This window comes from Ictidomys tridecemlineatus, chromosome 11 (assembly GCF_052094955.1).
Source record: "Ictidomys tridecemlineatus isolate mIctTri1 chromosome 11, mIctTri1.hap1, whole genome shotgun sequence".
Classification (NCBI taxonomy): domain Eukaryota; kingdom Metazoa; phylum Chordata; class Mammalia; order Rodentia; family Sciuridae; genus Ictidomys; species Ictidomys tridecemlineatus.
This window is the reverse complement of record NC_135487.1, coordinates 120,045,520-120,067,821: the sequence shown is the minus strand read 5'-3', so window position 1 is coordinate 120,067,821 and position 22,302 is coordinate 120,045,520. Positions and strand designations below refer to the sequence as shown.

The 22,302-nt window shown below is 37.2% G+C and overlaps 1 protein-coding gene across 6 annotated transcripts in view; it reads right to left on the bottom strand.

The window, feature by feature from the left end:
- The window catches only part of LOC110599556 (C-reactive protein), a 153,835-nt gene that overhangs the window by 25,384 nt on the left and 106,149 nt on the right, over nt 1-22,302 (bottom strand). The gene's annotated exons all lie outside the window — the stretch shown is intronic.

The window sequence follows — 22,302 nt, the reverse complement described above, 5'->3', positions numbered from 1 at the left end:
ACATGTTTTCCTGGAACTGTAATACAAGGTTAATTTGTCCTCGCCTCTTTCTTTCCACTCTCTTTAAGGCTAAAAGCCACAAGTACAAGCTGTCTTGACTGGAAATACCAAATCCTGAAAGGACTGAAGAGAGGAATTCTTGGAAGATGCTCACCAATTCCCAGAAAAGACATGAATATCCGATCTTTTTATTAGCCTACCCCTCTCCCTCACTATTCCTATTCTATGTCTGTAAACTCTCAACTCCCTGGAGTTGAGAAGTTGATTTGAAATATAGGCTCTCACTTCTCCAATCTTTGATGACATCTTTGATGAGTAGATAAAGTTTTTTTTAAGAGAGAATTTTTTAATATTTTTATTTTTTAGTTTTCGGTGGACACAACATCTTTATTTTTACGTGGTGCTGAGGATCGAACCCAGCGCCCCAAGCATGGCAGGCAAGCGCACTACCGCTTGAGCCACATCTCCAGCCCATAAATTTTTCTTTCTTCCCAATACTTGTCTCTCAGACTTTGGTTTTTCTACAGAATGAGCTTCCAGACCTGGATTGAGTAACATTAGTCAAGGAAGTTAAAACATTTCTAAAATTACAAAAATTTCTAATTTGTAGTGATTCCAAAGAATCTAAAAGGCAACCAGATCATCTGTTCTTTAATGATGCTCTAAAGGGATAGCATCTGGGAAACTGCATGTCTTTGATAGAAATTAGTGTTCTGATTTTTTTCTTTTTCTGGAGTCAACTTTGAAAATTTATACATTCCTAGAAAACTGTCAATGTTTTCAAACTTATTTGAAGATGAGTTAAAAATTCACCTGTTATGATTCTTTTAATTCTCTTACAGTTATCTGCAAACCAGGAAGAGGGCCCTCACCAGAATCCAGTCACACCAGTGAGGAATTTGTGCTACCTTCTTGTTTTCTTGCATAGATTAGGTCATGGTCAACTATGGTTCCCAGTTATTTAATCAAACATTAATTCAGATGTTGCCATGAAGGTAACTTGCAGATATGACTCAAGTCTCTATCAGTATCCAAGCATGGAAATTGTCCTAGATAACCTGAGTAGGTGTGTGCTATGGTTTAGATGTGGTAACCCCCCCAAAAGCTCACGTGTGAGATAACGCAAGAAGGTTTGGAGGAGAAATGATTGGGTGATAACCTCAACCGAATCAGTGAATTAATCCCTGAGGGGATTAACTTGAGTGGTATCTGGAGGCAGGTGGGATGTAGCTGGAGGAAGTTGTTCATTGATGGTGGTGGCTGTGGAGTATATATATTTTATATCTGAAGGGTGGAGTCTCTGACCACCCTGTGAGCTGCCTCTCTCCACCACACTCTTCTGCCAGGATGTCCTGCCCTGAGGCATGGAGCAGATTGTCCATGGAAACTGTAAGGCCTTAAATAAACTTTTCCTCCTCTAGAATTGCTGTGGTCGGGGCCTTTAGTCACAGTGGCAATAAAAGCTGACTAAAACAGTGCGACTCAATCTGTTGGAAGGTTTTAGGAGCAAAATGAATCTCTCAAGAAATTCTGCTATGTACTGCAGCTTTTGCTCAAGCAGCACTTACCCCTCCTGATGGCCTGCCCCATAGATTTCGTCTTCCCTAGGCAGCCCCATAATCACATAAGCCATATGCTTCCCTAGTTGAACACTGACTGATATAGATTAACTATTAGTTTTTCTGTTCTATTAATTTTTCAAAAGGACAGCTTTTCGTTTATTAATAATTATTTCTCATTTCCCTATTTTTAAAGTTATTAATTTTTGCTTTTATCCTTCTTAATTCCTTCATTCTGCTCTCCATGGGATCCTTTTATTGGGTTTTAAAATAACTTGTTGAGATAGATGATTAATATGTTTGTTTTTATTCTCTTTTTTATTAATATATATTTTGAGGTTATTAATACTTTTCTGAGCACTGCTGTAGAAGTATTCCACAAGGTATAATAGACTTCTAACATTGTTATTAAATTTCTGAATATTCTGCCATATAAGCTTGGACCTTTTTTCAGAGTTGTCTCATAGAGTACTTTACTGTGTAATCTTAAATTTTTGAGTGCATTTTTCCTGGCAATCTCCCTGGCTCCTTTTGGAGACACCCCTGCCTGATTTTTATCTCCTTTCAGAAGTCACATATTTTGTAGTTTGACATTTTATCTGGTTCCTAATTTTTCCAAATATAGACTTTGCATTTCAATTCTCATTCCTGAGAAGGAAAATATCAATATTATGCTACCATTTTCAAACTGAAAGTCTCTTTAAGGATGTCAGATATTTTATGGAGGGCCAAGTTCAGCATCCATTCAAACACGGAGATAGAAAATACATTTTCAAGATACCAAAATATCACAAAAGGCAATTTTTATTTATTTAATAACTGTGCTTGGGAGTTATCCCATCCTGTGGATGCAATAAATTCAGACTGAAAACTACCGTCACTACCACAAGACTGGGAAATCCATCTTTAGGAATGCCTTTTGTCTTTTTTTCCCCCTACATAAAGTCTAGTTATGCCCTCATTTTATTATCATCCCTTGTTTTAGCAGTGAATGGAGTTTTCTCCTAGTTCTCCTTTCCTGAAGATGCAGCTATCAGGGGTCTTAACGATACACAGGAGCTTCAGTCGTACCTCTTTACTTCCCAAAGCATTTTTTTCCTTTGCCTAAATTTAACATCAAAACCTAAGTGTGCATGGGAACCAACAACCTGGAGCACACAGGCCTGGAGTGAATCAGTACATAGAGCCTGAAGAGGATTGGTCCAACCTTAATGGGCCTGGCCATTGGTAGTGGTGATGGTGCCATCTTTGACGGAGCCATAGAGATGGAGTATGACAACTTTGGAGGAAGCATCTCAGGTTCCTTTGGCAGAGCTGGAGACCTGGAGTGGACAGGAAGGCTTCCCAGATATTTGGGGGAAATCTCCCTTTTGATTTTACGTGGAAGATGCTGAAGGACAAATTCAACAAATGTGGCCATGAGCTCTTGCTGACATCAGTATAGGGAACACAAAGGTCCAAGGGATGCAGTAAGGTTAAATTTCAGCCAGCAGAGGTAGTTGAGAGAAGCCTGCAGGACGATGATAGCGTGAAGTTGAATGGCAGAGAGACTGATGTTCCAATCAACAGAAATGCTTAAGCAGTTGCCTTTTTAAAAATATCAATACCAGACCTCTGCATTCATATTTTTTCTTGTTAACCATTTTAATTTGTTGATTGAATGCATAAAGATATGTTAAAAGCTCAGTTGTTTGGAAGGGTTAATTTGAATTACTTTTATAATGGCTGGGGTTCCATTTGTGTGCATTGGGATTGCAACACATGCCATATTTTTCTTTGTAGCTGTGTATCTTACCAACAATAAATACGACTTTGACAATAAGTACCAGTTCCTAAAAAAGAGGGGAAAAAAATCCAGCTCTTATAATTTTCATTATCTTAAAAACAGGAACAAGGCAAGGGCCTGTGGTCCTAGACAGTATGATCAAGCTGGGTATATATTTTTCCTGGCTTGATCATACTGTCTAGGACCTGCATGGCTCCGTCAAAGATGGCACCATCACCACTACCGATGGCCAGGCCCATTAAGGGACCAGCCTGTGTGCTCCAGGTTGTTGGTTCCATGCACACTTAGGTTTTGATGCAAATTAATTAACTAGAGAACTTCATATGCAACAGCTGTGCAGTAATGATTCCTCTGCTCTTCTAATAATGCACAGCTGTTTAATGCTTTGGCATTAATCACGGGGATAAAATCTCCAGATCCACTCTAACCAAATGGAGTTTTCACATCCACAGGACTCCTATCTTAAAAATTCAGGATGAGAAAAGCAGGGGACAGCATGAAGTAACTCCAGACTTCCTCAATAGGCTCGATATTTTCTACAGGACAACCAGCCACATTCAGGAGAGAAACACATTATTATTCTTCAAACTAATGCAAATATTTCCTTACTTGGTTAGCAGTGTGGGTCCTTGGTGGCTGTCCTCTCCCTGCCCAACTATACCAGAGATTTCTAACTCTTGACCTTTTGGAGGGAACAACTTGGAGAAGGGCACTTCAAAGGGAATTCAGGCCAGAAAATTCCTCCAGGGCTACAAGTGTTAAGAAAAAATAATTTCAAGCCTAGAATACTATACTCAACCAAACTATCAACCAGAGGTAAAGAAAAATCAAGGATTTTTTGAATATGCAAAAATATTTACTGCTGCTCATATACTTTTTCTTATTTCTTTTTCTTATTTTTTATGTATTTATTTTAATTTAGTGTGTGTGTGTGTGTGTGTGTGTGTGTGTGTGTGTGTGTGTGTGTATGGTGTTGGGGACTGAACCCAGGCCCCTGTACATGCAAGGGCATGTACTATTTCTTTTGAAAATAATAAACTTATCTTAGATGGGTTTTTTTGCAAAAAATGAAAGTATGCGAGAAATAATATACTTCCTATTTCCAGCAGTGGCAGTAACTATTTAGCATTTGAAAAACAGCTAAACAGTTACATAAAACATTTTCCTAATCTGAAAAAGAAAGAGAGAGAGGAAGAAGGAGGGAGGGAATGGTAGGAGGAGAAAGGGAGGAATGAAAGAAGAAAAGAAGAAAAGGAGAACAAGATAATTTTAAAAAGATAAAAACAAAGCCAAGGGCTGGGGATGTGGCTCAAGCGGTAGCGCGCTCGCCTGGCATGCGTGCGGCCCGGGTTCGATCCTCAGCACCACATACCAACAAAGATGTTGTGTCCGCTGAAAACTAAATAAAATAAATATTAAAATTCTCTCTCAAAAAAAAAAAATTTAGGAAAAAAACAAAGCCAAACCTGAAAATAGCTACAAACCCAAAGAGAAAAGCTACCGTGGAAGTTACTTTAGCTGTAAAGATATTTCCCAATCCTAGTCTACTTCAATTTTCTTCTTTTGTTGTGTTTTATTGTTTTGTTTATCTGTTCTTTATAGTGCCAGGGATTGAACCCAGGGCCTGGGTATGCAGGTAGCACTCTAGCAATTGGGCTAGGTCCCCAGCCCATCTTGTCACCAGGGCTTACAGCACTGCATGTCCAGGGACTCTCGGGCCTGCAATAGGAACTACAATGGTCCTGGATCAGCAGCCCCTCCAAATCCCTGGCTAAAGTAAACACACACCCTGAAGGAAGAGATTCGTTCTATCTACCCCCAAAATCCCTATAAGCATTTTTTTTATTTCTAGTGATAAAAACACAGTCAAATAAATCAAGTACATGAGGAAATAGTCCAAGAAAAAAAAAGTAACATTAAAAAAATTACCACTAAAACATCATTTTTGACATTATCAAACCCAGATGATAAAAGTACTGTGCTTGCTATGTTAGCAAGAAATTTTTTAAACTTGAAAATGTCTGCAGAGAACAGGAAAAACTGACACTACACACTTGAAAAGGAACCAAATGAAATTCTAGGGATGAAAAGTTAAATTATCAAAATTAAGAATAAAAAGAATTCGCTTAAGAATTGGAGTCATGCTGGGCACGGTGGCACATGCCTGTAATCCCAGAGGCTTGGCAGGAAGCTGAGGCAGGAGAATCACAAGTTCAAAGCCAGCCTCAGCAACTTAGTGAGGCCCTAAGCAAACTTAGCAAGACCCTGTCTCAAAAACAAACAAAAAACACTAGAGATGTAATTCAGTGCTTAAGCTCCTGTAGGGTTTTTTTTTGTATTCCTGATACAAAAAAAAAAAAAAAAAAAAAAACCTGGACTCACATGTATTAAGTCACAAAAAATAACCAGAATTCAGTGCAGATGAATTTAAACAGATAAAAAATATGAGAAATGATAAGAGAGAAATGGAGTGGGACAGTGTAACCTCTGTTTAATCAGATATCCATAAGAAAGAAAGGCAATACAGAAAAAAATAATACCTGAAGGATAATGGCTGAGACTTTTTCCAGGACAAAAGAAAGACACTAGTCCAGATATTTAAGACAAAGCTCTCTAGTAGGATATATAATAAATGGAAGCCCACACTTAGTATACCATTGTATAACTGGAGAAAAAAATGTAAAAATAGCTCAAAAACAGATAACAACATACACATATTCATGAACACACAGAAACAGAAAATACTTTTAAAATGAGCTGGGATTGTGGCTCAGGAGTAGAGCACTTGCCTTATATGTGTGAGGCACTGGGTTCAATTCTCAGCACCACTTATAAATAAAAAATGAATAAAATAAAGGTCCATCAACAACTAAAAAAATTATTTAAAAAAAAATACTTTTAAAAACAGATTGTTAAAAAAGCATCAGAACTGAGAGGTGATTTCATCATAGAAGCAATGAAGGTAGAAGATAGTGGAATGGTTTTTCAACCTTGTCAAGGAAAAACCTAATTGCCAATCTAAAATTCTGCATCCAGTGAAAAGTTTTAAGAATGAAGGAAAGTGGGGCACAGTGGCGCATGCCTGTAATGCCACCAACTGCTCCGGAGGCTGAGGCAGGAGGATCGCAAATACAAAGCCAGCCTCAGCAAAAGTGAGAGCCTGCCTCTAAATAAATAAAATACAAAATAGCGCTGAAGAAGTGGCTCAGTGGTTGAGTGCCCCTGAGTTCAATCCTAGGTACCAAAAAAAAAAAAAATGAAGGAGAGCTATTATTACAAGGACAATGTGAGATAGCTCTATGCATCTATCAACTTGACAAAAAAAAAAAAAAACTCTGATAATGCCAAGTATTGACCAAGATGTAGATAAATTTGAGCTCTCAAATATTTTACTAATGAGAATATAAATTAATATCACTACCTTGCAAGATAGTTTGGCATTTTCTAGCAGATTTGAAGATATACATTTACTATGCTCCAGCAGTTCCGGTTTGAGGTATATACCACCAAAAAATTATTTACCTGTTGTGGTATAACAAAAATATCATCTTGTTCCCAGTTGCTGATACAAAGCTTGAATTTTCTAAATGCTGTCTTTCTTAGGCTGATGATGGGACTCATGGTGGGGCCTTGGATAATTTCAGAATGGAAGCTGGTCACCAGGAAGAACAAGCACATCAGTAGAGGTAGAATTGTGAACCTCCCGACCTCCCAGTAAAGGATGAGGGCTGGAGAATGGGTTCAATCATATGGTTAATGGCTCAAACAATTATACCTAGTAAATAAACCCCTGGGTGTAAGGGCTCAAAGGAGCTATCTGGAGCTTTCAGACTGATGTGTGACAGGATGATGATTCCAAAGAAGTCATGGAAGTTCTGCAGTTGCCTGCCCACCCATATATTGCCCTATGCATGTCTTTGTTTGGCTGTTCCTGATCTGTAAAACTAAAACCATAATGATAATACTTTGATCAGTTCTGTGAATTAGTCCACTGAATTATCAAACTTGAGAGTGTCATGAGGACTCCTGAATTTATGGACAGAAATGTGGACACCTACTAAGCCTGGCAGTTGGCATCTGAAGTGGAGCTAGTCCTGTGTAGTGCTGAGCTTCGTGTGGGAGCTGATGCTAACTGAAGGTGCTTAGCATCAGACCTGTATTGCAGCCCAACTGTAGCTGGGATAGAAACAGCATTTTGAAGTTTGGAGCTGGCCAGACAGAAGCAGGGGTGGCGCTCAAGATTTGTGGCTAATGTCTGAAGTGGGACAGTCTTATGAAGAAATTTGTCCGTATCTTGTGGGGTCTGCACTACCTCTGGGTAGTTAGTGTCAAAACTGAATTGTAGGACATTCAGACAGTTTCACAGAATTGATGTGGAACATGCCTGTGCACTGGTAGACATGTCGTAAGTGTGTTTATAGAGCTTCTATAAAACCAAAACAACTCAACTATCCAGGGGTATAATTGATAAACTGTGGGTACATGTACAAATCACAACTATATATCACAAAAAAAAAATGGTGAATCTAAAAGCAAAATAAGTCAGACATAAAATAATATATACTATGTAATTTTTTTCATAAAAGTTCGACATAGGCAAAACTAAGTGAACTCTTGACATTTGTGTGATGTGTGCTGAGATAGAAAAACTGTAAAACAAGGAAATGGTTTCCAGACAAATCAGGGAGTGATTCTTCGTTTACAGGGAACAGAGAAAGTTGCGATGGACAAGAGATATCTCAGCAGGTTTGGGGGGTCCTACAAATACCCTGTTGGTCTGGTTAACAGTCTTTGCTTCATCAATTCATGTTGTGTGGATTTTTCTAAATGCATGCTGGATTTTTGGAATTTTTAAAAGACTTTAAAGAGTAAAAGTAATTCTCTGTTGGTAGAATTGCAAACTAGAATATGGAAATCAATATAGAGATTCCTCAAAAGACAAGGAATAGAACCGCTATATGATCCACTATACCACTCTTCAGCATTTATCCTAATGAGAGTTAGAATACTAAGTAATACATACATATCCATGTTTATAGCAGTGCAATTCACAATAGCCAAATTACAGAGCCAGCCTAAGTGTCTGTGAACAGATGAATAGTTTAAGAAAATGTGGCATATATACACAGTGGAGTTTTACTCAGCCACCAAAAAGAATGAAATTATGTCATTTGCAGGAAAATGAATGAATCATCATAGTGTGTGAAATAAGCAAACCAGACTCAGACAGTCGAGTCCTATGCTTTCTCCCATATATGGAAGTTAGAAAGAAAAAAGAAAAATATGTAGATGCAGGGGAATCTCATGAAATGTAGGTGGGGGGACTTCATGAACACAGAAAGAAGACCAGTAGAAGAGAGGAAGAAGATCAAAGGGAGGAAGGAAGGGAAAGAAAAAGGAGATGCTGGGGAAAGAAACTGACCAATTTTTATTGTTATATTGTGTGCATGTATAAATATGAAACAATTAATTCTATTATGTATAATTATAATGCACCAATAAAAAAAGAAAAAAGTAGAAGCAATAATGAGGAATAAACCTATAAGCACTTTTGTAGAATTGTTGAGCCTATAGCAGTGATTTATATAAAAGGATGCCATGAAAATAAATAATGTCGAAGTTAAATGAATTCAAAACTGGAAGTTGAAAGGGAAAGTAACGGGATACTTTTTGGAAAACTTGCTCTGATGCAGGAGATTATAAAAATAGGTAATTTCTTGACTGGTGTATTTGTGTGTGTGTGCATGTGTGTGTAAATCTAGATTATTTAAAACAATACCTTGAAGAATAGTAATGGGAAGTATGACTTTTGAATTAGAGCATTAATTTTTTAATCTTTAATCCTAAAACCATCTTCTGTACAACCCCTTGTTATATAAGTTTAAAATTCAGATTTCAGGGACTATACACCCTCAGATGTACAGACTCAGGATCTGTGAAGGAAGAATCTGTACTAAAGAAGAATTCTGGATGATTTTAACTATGTACACTAGAATTCTAGAACCTTATATTAAAGAGGAAATGGCAGAGGACCAAAAAAAGCAGAGTGAGGGCTGGGGCTGTCGCTCAGTGGTAGAGAGCTTGCCTGGCATGTGTGAGGCACTGGATTCGATCCCCAGCACCACATAAATAAATATAAATGGATAAAACAAAGGTTTAAAATAACATCATTTTTAATATTTTTATTTATTTTTTTAATTTTTAATTGATTTTTTAAAAATAAATGACTGCAGAATGCATTACAATTCTTATTACACATATACGGCACAATTATTAATATCTCTGGTTGTATATAAAGTATGTGGACATTCGTGTCTTCATACATGTACTTTGGATAATGATGTCCATCACATTCCACCATCCTTACTAACCCCCGCCCCCTCCCTTTCCCTCCTACCCCTCTTCTCTATCTATAATTCATCTATTCCTTCCACATTCCCCCTCTCTACCCCACTATGAATCATCCTCCTTATATCAGAGAAAACATTCGGCATTTGTTTTTTTATGGATTGGCTAACTTCACTTAGCATTATCTTCTCCAACGCCATCCACTTACCTTCAAATGCCATGATTTTATTCTCTTTTTTAACTGAGTAATAATCCATTGTGTACATATGCCACATTTTTTTATTTTTAAAAAGCAAAGTGAAACAAAATAAAAATTCCTTAATAAATCTCACAAAAAAGAAGAAATGTACAGTAGGTACAAAGAAAAACAAAAAATTGAGTAGAGTGGCAAGACCACGTACAAATATATTCATAACCATAATAAATGTGACTGGATTAAGACCCTGAAATTAGGTAAATAAAAACATTTTGGTCCAGATATATGCCATTTGTAAAAGACAGACTTAAAATTATGAAGGAAAGTTAAAAATAAAATAGCAAATAAAAATGTTGAGTAGATTCTACCAAAAGAAAACAAAAGTGGTAATATAGAAATAAGACAAAGCAGAATTTAATGTAAAAGTTCAATAAAGTAAAATTATGTGTTTTTTATAACGAGCACAATTCACCAAGATTTAACAGTTATGAACAATAAACGGAATAATATTGCTATGTATTAGGAATATGAAGAAAAATTGTCAAGTCCACATGGTAGGGAAGACTTTGATATTCCTGCTACAGAAACTCACACATCAAACACAAAAAAAGAATTCAAGAATACAGAGAATTGGAAAGCATAATAAGAAAACTCAATTACTAGATTTATAGTGTTTTGTATTACACAGAGAATCCATATTTTCTCAAATTCCATTGAAATATTTATAAGATAGACTAAGTGGCCCCAAGAACGTTCACAGTATGCTAGAGCAGAGCTGCTAAAAGAGAGTCGGTGTGGTTAGAAGGAGGAGTTAGAAGATCACGGCAGACCATGGATCCGTTCTATCACCCAGCACACAGTTCAGTTCAGCTGAACTTTTTTGCTTCATTAAATAAAAATATTTATTTTGAAGGAAGAGGAACATTGACTAAAGTCCTGGGGTGAATATCTTATCTCAGTGCCAATGGGTAACAAGCAGTTCATTAGCCCAGCTGCTTAGAATAGTTTCACGACCAACAAAAATAGCACAAAACTAACATTCAAAAAAATTTTTAGGCCCATCGCCGTGGCACTTGCCTGTAATCCCAGCAGCTCAGGAGGCGGAGGCAGGAGGATGGCGAGTTCAAAGCCAACCTCAGTGATTTAGTGAGCTGCTAAGCAATTCCGTGAGACTGTCTCTAAATAAAATACAAAATAGGGCTGGGGATGCGGCTCAGTGGTCCAATGCTCTTGAGTTCAATCCCCAGTACCTAAAAATAAAAAATAAAAATAAAACTGACAAAAATATTATCCACTGTGAAAATTTATTTTTTAAAACACATCTGGGGTTTAAAATATCAAAAATGTATGTAGAATCACAGATTCTTTAAAAAATGATTAAGTGCAAGAATAGCACTATATTTCAAAACCTGGGAGGTGGGATCAGAAGGAAATCAGAAGATATTGTGTGGCCTTAAATGTACTTCAAGTATAAGGGAATTAGTGAATTAAAAATGAAATTCAAAAGTTAAAAAAAATTATAAAATGTCAAAAAATAAAGTAAAAAATAAAAAGGGCTGCATCAATTTATTAGAAGAAAAATAGTTAACTTTGATCAGTAAAACTCAAGAGTCCATTCTCCCAAAATGCCAATAACATAAGCAAAGCTAAGGAAACTGCAAGTGAAGGGAAAGTAAAAACAGCCCTTGTCAAGGCTGAGAGAGGGGCTGGACAATCAGGAAAGCTCAGAGCATCAGGACCTGGAGGGCAGAGCCGTGGCTGTGAGGTTCGAGTTTTAAGAGGAAGGAGAAATTCAGAACCACAGACTGAGATGGGTGCTGCCAATGACACTGGGTAATTTAGAGTGAGAGAAAGACAAATGCGATACCCCAGGGTTTGGCTCAACTGTGGAGTGAAAAGGATGAGTATTTTATTACGGTGGTAAATGACTCTCACTGCCTGTGTTCACGAAGCCGAGATCACTGGAAACCGCTTTGAGAAATTCATTTTGCAGGCTGACAAATTAAAATACCTGTTGAGATCAGAACCTCTCTCTATCATATGAAAATTATGGCATTGATGAAAAGTGGGTTATTGACCCACAGGATACGGACCATCTGCAGGACCCAAAACTGGAGAAGGAGGACGACAACCCAATAAAGCAATTCCCCGGTCCACGGGCCTTGCTGCTTCCTGATGCATTTTTGGAGTAATATGGCAAGCTCCAGCACATCTTGCCCTTCATTATTATTCTACAAAGGAACAGAATTGTGATCCACAGAATCACAGGAAGGTGATCCACAGAATCAGATTAGAGGAAAAATTGCCTCGGCTAGAAGGGATTACACACATACTGCTAACTTCTCATGCCTGCACTCAACGTCTCAGATGAGATATCCATAAAGTTCTGAAAATACGTAGTTCTGAAATGCTTTGGGTTGGTTAACGGAAACATGGACTCTTCGTCACTCAGGCATCACTAACGTCCAGAAAGCATGGGCTAAACCTAGCAGAAGTCATTCAAAGGGTGCAGAAGAGTGGACCAATAGATGATGTCTATTATATGAGTCCTCCTCATGTCAACGATCCTTTCAATAGGATACCTATGTGTGTGTGCATAAGGGTAATATAAAATAAACTTCTCTGATCATTATGACATATGTGTGCCCATATATGCATAATATAAAATTAACTTCTATAATATCTTTAGGACTAGATTAGCAAGGAAAGAACTGAATATTGAAAAGGAGTTCTCCTGATCCTATGATTTTCTTTTGCTGATGGGCAACAATTTGAGGAACAGCTGAAATCAAAATGGGATGGAGAGAATTCTGGGGTTCAGGTTGGACCAGGTGGTAGCTAGCACAGAACCACTTAATGTAAATTGAGCCTAAGTTTGCACAGTAATCAGGGAGCTTTGAAAGGGCTTACAAATAGAATTTTTTTCTCTTTCTCTTTTTCATGAAGTTTTAAGAAATAAATCAATAGCTAAGACCTCAATTGATTTGTACAATCCAAAAAACAGGAGGGAAAATTACTCCAAGGACAAGTAGAGAGAAAACTTACTCTAGCACAGTACTCTGAAGTGCTGTTCCTGAGGCCCTGGGAGGAGAGTGAATTTACTGCAATGGGACCGTGACCCATGAAGGAATGGCTTTTGTAGCCATTTTTGGTAGGAAACCATTTGGTATAGAAAACTTTGCCTGGTCTAATAGTCAGCTAAAGGTCAGTTGTATTCTAGATGAAGTTGAAATTGTTAGTATCACTATCTAAGATTGGAAAGATGCAGTTGTGTTGATTTCAATTAATTTACACTCAGAGATTTTTTTTTCTTTTTTTTGCAGTGGTGGAGGTGAAATGTAGGGCCTTGTACATGGCAGACAAGCACCCTACCCCTGAGCTCTAACTTCTGCTTGGTGCATTCTTTTCCGTGTTAGTACAGAGAGAACATGGAAGCAATCTGTCACTTGTTCCTGACTGGGATATGATTCCTTTCACATTGGCAATACCATTTGACACGTTTTAATCTACAGGGTCCTTAACCATTTCATCATCCCTCAGCACCTCACGTCGGTCCACTGCATTGATAATGTCCTGCTGATAGATCCTGGAAATAGGAAGTAGCCTGTGCTTTCCATGTTTTAGTAAGAACTACATGGTGAGGTCCCCAGAAATAGAGAAGGATCTGCCATTTCAGAGTGGCCCACTCAGAAAGAACCTAGAGCCCACATGTATCTGAGTCATCTGTACAGTCTCATTAAAATTCATCATGGAAGACAAGATTTTTTAATAATCAGAGAGTTATACTATTGTCGTCAATCATCCTCTTTTCTCTGGCCAGCCTTCTCCTTGCTAAATGGACTAATAAACTAAATCACAGCCAGAATAGAGAATATACATGGACCCAAAAGCATGAACTTCCAATCACCAAGTCCTGCTTGGTTAATCCAGTGCTGAACTCCCAGTTCTCTAGGGGAAATCTCTATCATGAATATAGTAGTGACTGATCCTCAAGATGAACAACTAGGGATTTAGATTTGTTTCCCAACTCACATGTCTGCCAGTACCACCTTGGTGGCATCCTACACCAATGGGACTGACAAAAGAACATGTTTCCCAAAGAAAGTGACTCTGATGCCTAACAGAGGAAATAGCCAAATTATTTTCTACTTTTGACCTATAGAAGGTTTTCTATATAAAAAGGCATATGTACACAGGTGTGTACATGTGTGCCTGTATATATATGTGTGTGTATGTGTGTGTGTGTGCGTATCTGTCTTATGATTCCTGCATGCATTTCTAAAAATTATTTTTTCAATTTGTATAAAATATGATAAGTAAATGATTATGTTAAAATTTAATCGCTATATCATTAAATATTGCATTCAAAATTAATTTTGTAGTACCTTTAATAATTCATGATATAAAAAGACATTTTCGCATTTAACTAGTGACATGCTCTTTAATTTGCTTTAAGGTACATTTGAATATATAACTGTATTATAAAAATTGATATTATACCATGTTTGATTTGGAACCCAAACGGAGTGCTCTGCAAATAACACATTACTGGCTCTCATCATGGCAAGTTCTCCCCTTAATTCAGAGAATGCTTAATGTGCTGCGTTCGAGTTTTGATTAGCTGAATGCCACTTAAAGATTTTGTAAGATCAACTCGAGGTGAATTGACTGAATTATTGTCATTAACTTATATTCCAGCATCAAGCTTCATTATGTTTCTTATATTTATCAATAGCCCATTATGGGTGTAAATTAAATAATATGCAACTATGAATAAAATTATTTAAAACAGTCTAATGATCAAAACCATAAAGCAGCCTTTCTTAATACATTCATCCGATTGCCATTAGCCGCAGAGTATGCTCATTGGATCTATATTCACAGATCCCAAAACTGTTCTTGCATTTCCAAAAGAAGACTAGAAAATGTTCAATAATTTATCAGATACTTAACCAAATGCCATTGTTATCTTCAAACACTCAAAGTTCTTGGGAGACATCTGTGAATTATTCAGGATAGAAAGGGCTGGCATTTCAGTCCTGAGGCCAGCTCTGAGACACAGGCTGGGCTATCGTTTTACAGTGTCACTGAGCTCTGAGCAGCAGTCACCAGGTGAACATTCTCTCACAACTGACACATCTGTCAGTCACATCTGACAGCCAAGGCATGGAGGTGGGACAGGTACCTCTGATGGTTTACACTTGTCTTGACTAATTCTAAAAAGGATTTGAGATGACTTTCAAAATTAAGCTAAAAAGGCAATCTGGATAAAAAAAACAATAATAAGGGTGAATAACTAAGTGATACGGACATTTTAATACCTGAGGGAGGAATATTTTTTACCCATAATGTTGAGAAAATCTGTAAAGTCTTAAAATATCAAATGGAAAAAATACTGGAAAAGAAAATCACTTATATTTTCATTTGGTGACATTGCCAATTTTTTACAGCATTTATAAATGGCAATTGAGCCATATCTAATAAAATCTACCAATTTCATTTCTATGTATCTGTCATGAAGAAATATACGTACATATATGCTTAACAGTACCTTGGCCTTCCACAGCTGAGAGTTTCACATGCATGGATTCAACTGGCTAGAGATAGAAAAATATGAGCATGTATAGATATTTTTCTTGTCATGAATCCCTAAATAATATAGCAACTATTCGTATAGCAAATGCTATATTTGAATTAGGTATTAAAAGTAACCTAGAAATATTTTAAAGTGTATGGGAAGGTGGACATATTATATGTAAATACTACCCCAGTTTAATGTAAGGGGCTTGAACATTCATGGATTTTGGCATCTGTGTGTTGGTTCTGAAATGGATCCCTTATAGACACCGAGGAATGACATATTCTGTATTATAAGGAACAGTTTTTAAAATTGGGAGACATAACACATACTCTGTATATAATTAAAGGTGCCTTAAAATCCAAGGGTGACGACAAGTTGGGAAAGCTGAAATGAAAAGCAGGGGTTGTAAAGGGCTGCTCAGAGTCCCACCGTGTCCATTCCAACTAATGAACTCTGCAAGGTTTCTGTGGATAGCAAAACCCAAGTCTGTGGGAGAAGCCAGAAAAAGAATTATGCTTGGAATGGCAGTCCCCAAGAGCTCCCGCACGTCCTGCCGGCTGGTGCCGGGTGGCCCAACACCGACTATGGGAGCAGTAATGGAACGTGTAAGAGAGAAAACAAATCTGAAGAAGGAAATAAATGCAGCCTTCAAGTTCAGATGGAAAATCCACCAGCCAGTAAAAATTGCTGTGGCCACGAAAACAAAATGGTTACTTGAAGGAGAGGATTAAGAATGGAGAGTAGAGAATTGGAAGAATTTCCAAGAGGCCACTGGAATGCTAAAAGGGAACCTAGATAATGAATTTGACCACTGTGTCCATCTGCTAGGGCCACCATAACAAAGCATGTCTCTCCTCTACATGTTCATAGCCTGGTCTTTTTTTTTTTTTAGATGACTCATAGAGGTATTTGGGGTTAGGACTTCAACACATAAGTCGGGGGGGGAGGGGCATGGGGGGGGGCAGGTAGGGACACATTTCGAGTTACAGCAACTTGTACAGTTCCAGATCTTCTGCTAGAATGTACCGCCTACCCCTTTTCACTACCCTTTTCCTTGAGAGCTGTCAATAATCTGACCAGACTTTGTTTGGATGCAGTTTTCTTAGAGACAGCTTTCCTCCACCAACCTAAATTTGCTTTCTCTTTTTTACTTTCATCATCACATAGTTTAAAAAAACTCGTTTATTCTTCATATCAACTTTCATAGCTTATAATAATACGGCTGGGTGTTGCTTTGTTATTGTTCATGTTACTCAAGACATCCCACGGCACTGTGGCTGGGGGGACTCTTTGGTTCACAATCACCCCGACAAGTTACACAGCCCCTAATACATACACATACTCAGAATAGTTAACATTGACTGAGAATTCAGCATGTGTCATTTTGCTAAGCACTTTGTATTTATATTAAGATATCATTCCTCTATAACAGAGATAATATTGTTAGAGATGTGAAAATAAGAGATTTCACGTTTTATACTGCAAGCTCAAAATGACACAGCAAGCAAGTAATAGGGTTGAAACGTGGGGTTTCACATATTCAACTATCAGATATCTGTTGAACTGTTAAAAATGAATCAATAACCCTAAACTGCCATAAATATTTCATCTCACTCCAGTCAGAATGGCAATTATCAAGAATAAAAATAACAATAAATGTTGACAAGGATGTGGGGGGAAAGATTCACTCACACATTGCTGGTGGGACTGCAAATTGGTGCAAACACTACGGAAAGCCATATGAAGATACCATAGAAAAACTTAGAAAGGAACCACTATTTGACCCAGTGATCCCATTTCTCAGTTTATACCAAAAGTACTTAAAATCTGCATATACAGCAACACAGCCACATCAATGTTTATACCAGCTCAATTCACAATGCCAAGCAATGGAACCAACCTAGGTGCCCTTCAACAGATGAATGGATAAAGCAAATGTGGTATATATACACAATGGAACACTATTCAGCCATAAAGAAGAACGAAATTATGGCATTTGCCGGTAAATGGATGGAACTGGAGACTATTATGCTAAGTAGTCCCAAAAAACCAAAGGCTGAATATTCTCTCCTGAATGTTAATCCACAACAAGGGAGGGTAGGGAGGGAAAGAATAGAAACTCATTGGATTAGATAAAGGGAAATGAAGATAAGGGAGAGAGAATGGGAATAGGAAAGAATGAATCCGACACAACTCTTCTATCCTTATATATGAATACATAACCCTTGTAACTCCACATCATGTAGAACCACAAGAATGGGATCCTAATTAGAATAAATTATAATCCGCATATGCATAATATATCAAAATACACTCCACTGTTAGGTATATCTTAAAAGAACAAATAAAAAAGAAAACAAATTATAATGGACTTAAAAAAAACATTTTTTAGTCTTCGAAAAGGATAAGAAAGATTTATATGGGGTAACGTGAAGAAATGACAGTATTAAGTGCAGAAGCAAGTCACAGATAATTGTTCCTTACTTTGTGTGCGTGTGTGTATATGTGTGTGTGAGTGCTCACATGCCCATGTACACACTATTTAGATCCTCAGAGAAAATTTAAATAGATACACCCCCAGGCAGTTTTGGAGATCAACAAAACAAATTTGAGAAAGAAGAGATTCAAAAGGATTTCTGCTCTTTGTTGTAAATACTTATATATTTTTAATATATTTTATAAGAAGTCTGTATTTTACTTGAATTTCTAAAAAAACTACTGAAAAGAAAATATAGATGAATAATTAAAACATTTTGCTGAATCTGTAGTGTGAATTTTTCAGAGATAGTTCCAGAACAGTTTTCCAGACATTAGATTCTATTGTCTTCCGCTATCTCACCTTGTGACACTGTGCAGTCGTAAAGAAAGGGACCACTCAGATGTGCCAGAATTTCTTTTAAGCCCCTATTTTAAAAAAAATAAAAAAGAGTAGAAAGCAGACAAATTGGCTATGTAAATAACCAGAAGTCAAACTATATACAAAATAATACTGCTCCAAGAGGTGGGGAAGGCATCAAAGTGTGCCAGGGTTGGAACAAGAAGAAGGACATCCAAGGACAATTTGGGAGTCATTAGTTGAAGTATTACCAGATAGATGGACTCCTCCATTCTTGTTAGCAGGGAGCAATAAGGATGAAGGCTTGGAGTAGACAGATGGAACAAGTATCCCAGGCAACTGACAAGACTTTAAAAAGACAGCAAATCTTGACTCCTGGAAGAGTCAGTGCAGCACTGAACAGCACATGCTGACCCTCTGCCTCTTTCACAGAGCAGCCATGTGCTACCTCTTCCTAATGACAGCAAAACGAGTTTCATCAGCAACATAAAAGGGCATCTCAATTACCAAAATGAGCAAGCAACAAATAACCTCCAAATATTTGCAAAAGCTAGCACACAGAAGACAAACACCAAACTCAATAAACAGAAGCACTTAAGCACCCGGTAACAGAGATATCAGTAAGAATCACGGGAATCTAATGAGAGAGTTTGACATCCTCAAGAGGTACAAGGTTATATAGCACTCATTAAAAAAAATCAACCAAGAGCATGGGAATTTAAACCTTAGTTATTGAAATATAATACTCCACAATGTACAGGCTAAATAATAAACTGCACACAACCACAAAAACCAAATAGTGAGCTGTAACATCAAATCTTAGCATTTACATGAGGCACAGCAAACAAAAGAAGTAACAGTATCTCCCAAGAAGCATAAATGCAAGGAAATAGTGTCAGATGACATCACATTGAGATGCATCCAATGAATATGCCTTTGGGTTGTCTCCAACAAGTAAACCCAGGGGTGACACCTATACCATTAAACCGTGCCATTGATCCCAGCTGAGGTTGTAGGTGTAGACACAGCCCCAAAGATCTCTTTATCTTTGGTCTTCAAAGTTTAATTACAGTGTATCTACATCTCCTTGAATGTAACCTACATGTTGACCTTCTCCAATCTGCAGATTAATTTGTTCTTTAAAAGATGGGACATTTTCAGCTGTTAGTTCTTAAAATAGTTTCTTCCCACTGATTCAAATTATTTTTCTCTTCCTTTCTTTCTCTCCTCCCCTTCTGAGAATGTCCTCAAATATGTTAGTCAACTTGATATTTATTGTCTCAACAGGTCTCTGGGGCTTTTTTTTTTTTTAACTCTTTTCTCCTGTTAATCAGCTTCTGTGATTCTACCTATCTGTCTTAGAGCTCATGGATTCTTCTCCTGCCATCACAAATCTGCTGTGGTGACCCTGGGGTGGATTCTTCCTTTCGCTTATCATATTTTTCAACTCCAGAATTTAACTTGGTTCTTGTTAAAACATATTCTCTGTCTCTTTATTGGAATTCTCTATTCATTGAGCTGTCGTCTTTATTCTTTACTTCTTTTAAAATGCCTTCCTTTAGTCATTTGATCATATTTATGGTAGCACTTTTGACACATCTGTCTGCTGAATCCAACTTCCGGGGACACTCAGAGGTAGAGTCTATTTGACTACTTTTTTTCCTGTATATGAGTGAGTCACTCTTTTATGGGGTTTTTTTTTTTTTTGCATGTTTCATAATTTCTTGTTGAATACTTCACATTTTAGGTAATACATTGAAGCAATACTGGATTCTGACATTTCCCCCAAGGCTTGCTATTATTGTTTTGTTCGGTGACTTGTCTGAAACAAATCTGTGAAGGCTGTCTACCCGGCAGTGTGTGGCTGCTTTCATATTTGCATGTATGTTTTTTTTTTCCTTATTCTTATTTTTAAGCCTGGATTCCTAGAAGTTATGCTTGTGTCTAAACAGCTTGCCATTCAGACAAGCGTTGTTCAGGGGCTGCGTTCAAATGCCTGGGAGCCACTAGAACTTGCTGACGGATTTATGTGGGATTTATGTGTCTAAACATCAGACTGTTTCAAGTTTCCCTAGCTTTTACTTTCCACCAAACTCTCGTGAAGAGTCTTGTGTGTGCGGGTGTGTGCAGGTGTGTGTGTGTGTGTGATATTAGAGATCAAAATGCCTGCTCTTTTGACCAGAGATGTTGTCACGCCTGGTCCACTCTGATGTCAGCTGCACATGCACAAGGTCTCCAGTCAAACCAAGAGGTATGAAAACTCCACCAAATCCCTCTTGGCAGCCGCGTTTTCTGGTTTCCTCTTTAAATTCCCAGCTAGTTGGTGGGTCCAAATGGGAACGCAGCCTCAGGCTAGTGGAGACATTGGCACTCCCTTTTGGCCTGCCACGGAGATCAGCTCCTTAAGGAACAGTGGAATGAGACTCTGCCAGCTGTGGCAACCAAGCTCCTGGCTCCAAGTCTTGCCCCACGGGAGGCCAACAGACCTGGAAGCCAAGAGTGGGATAATCCCCAGCCACCCGTGCTGTTCTTATACAAACTCAATCACTCCCAGGCTCAGGCTGGGAAGTTAGCTCAGTGGTAGAGGATTTGCCTGGTATGCCCAAGGCCCTGTGTTCAATCCCCAGCTATACACACACACACACACACACACACACACACACACACACACAGGGAGTTTGAGGTGTACTTTCTTTTACTGAATTTTCTGAGTTTGAGGTTTACTACTGATTAGGTTTACTACTAATAATACCACATCTTAATATATAAGTTTCTGAGTTTGAAGTACACTTTGACTGAATTTTCAAAAAACTAAAATAATTGTTTTTGACAATTTTATCCAGCTCCATAGTTGTTTTTGAGAAAGATTTCTTAGCCTTTCTAACTCCATCATGTTGGAGATTGACTCACTTAAAATTTATTTTAACTGAATGTTTTTATTATAATGATAATAAACATAAAATTAACATAAAATATAATTACAATATAATTACGATAACACTCTAACATTCAAGATCAGCAATATAACTATAGTGGATGGAATTCATAGGGAATGAAAGTCTAGATAATTTACTTGATTAATTCAAGGCATTAGCTAATAAATATATTTAAATGTTACTATATAAGGATAATCATTGGAGGAATAGACCAGAATACTTAACATATGAGTTATTGAAAGGTAATCACTGAAATAAATAAAATTTTATCAAGCCAAAACAAGGAATGGGGAGAAGAAGGAAATTATACAAAACACTAAATAGAAAACCAAGGAACAGGTCCAAACTTGTCAGTAATCACAGTGATTAGATAAATCTAACCTATCAGATATTAGCATTTCTCTGATTGCATTCATTTAATAAAACCATTCACTATTTACAAGAGACACTGAAAGCAAGATAAAATGATAATGAAAATAATATCAGAATAGGAAAACGAAGTACCAGACACATCACAAGACAAAAGGAAACTGGCAGAAAAGTCTTGAGACCACACAAAATAGAATTCAAGGCTAAATACTTGTAAAAGAATCAGGGATGATTAATAACAGAAACTATATTAATAAATAAGCATGCATATTTTAAATTAATATGAATAATACTACATCTTAATGTATTTATCTAAAATCATAAACATTAGTAATAAAGGTGTGTACAACAAGCTAAATAGCTTTGAGATAAAGTAGGTAGATAAAAGGAACCATAATAAAAAATTAACAAGTAGAAAATCATAGTACTGTGAAACAGCTCTCTGAAAACAGATCAAATAAACTTTAAAAAAGAGTTAAAACATTCAACAATATTAATCATACACACACACACACACACACAAATACCATATGCTTGTATGTGAACTTTGAATAGGTGATAGTTCACAAGAGACAGATTAGATGTAGATATAGATATAGATATTTGACCATATATTGGCCACAAAGTAAATTTCAACACAGTCCAGAAAACTGGCATCGCATGTTACTGTGAATAACTACAATACAATTGA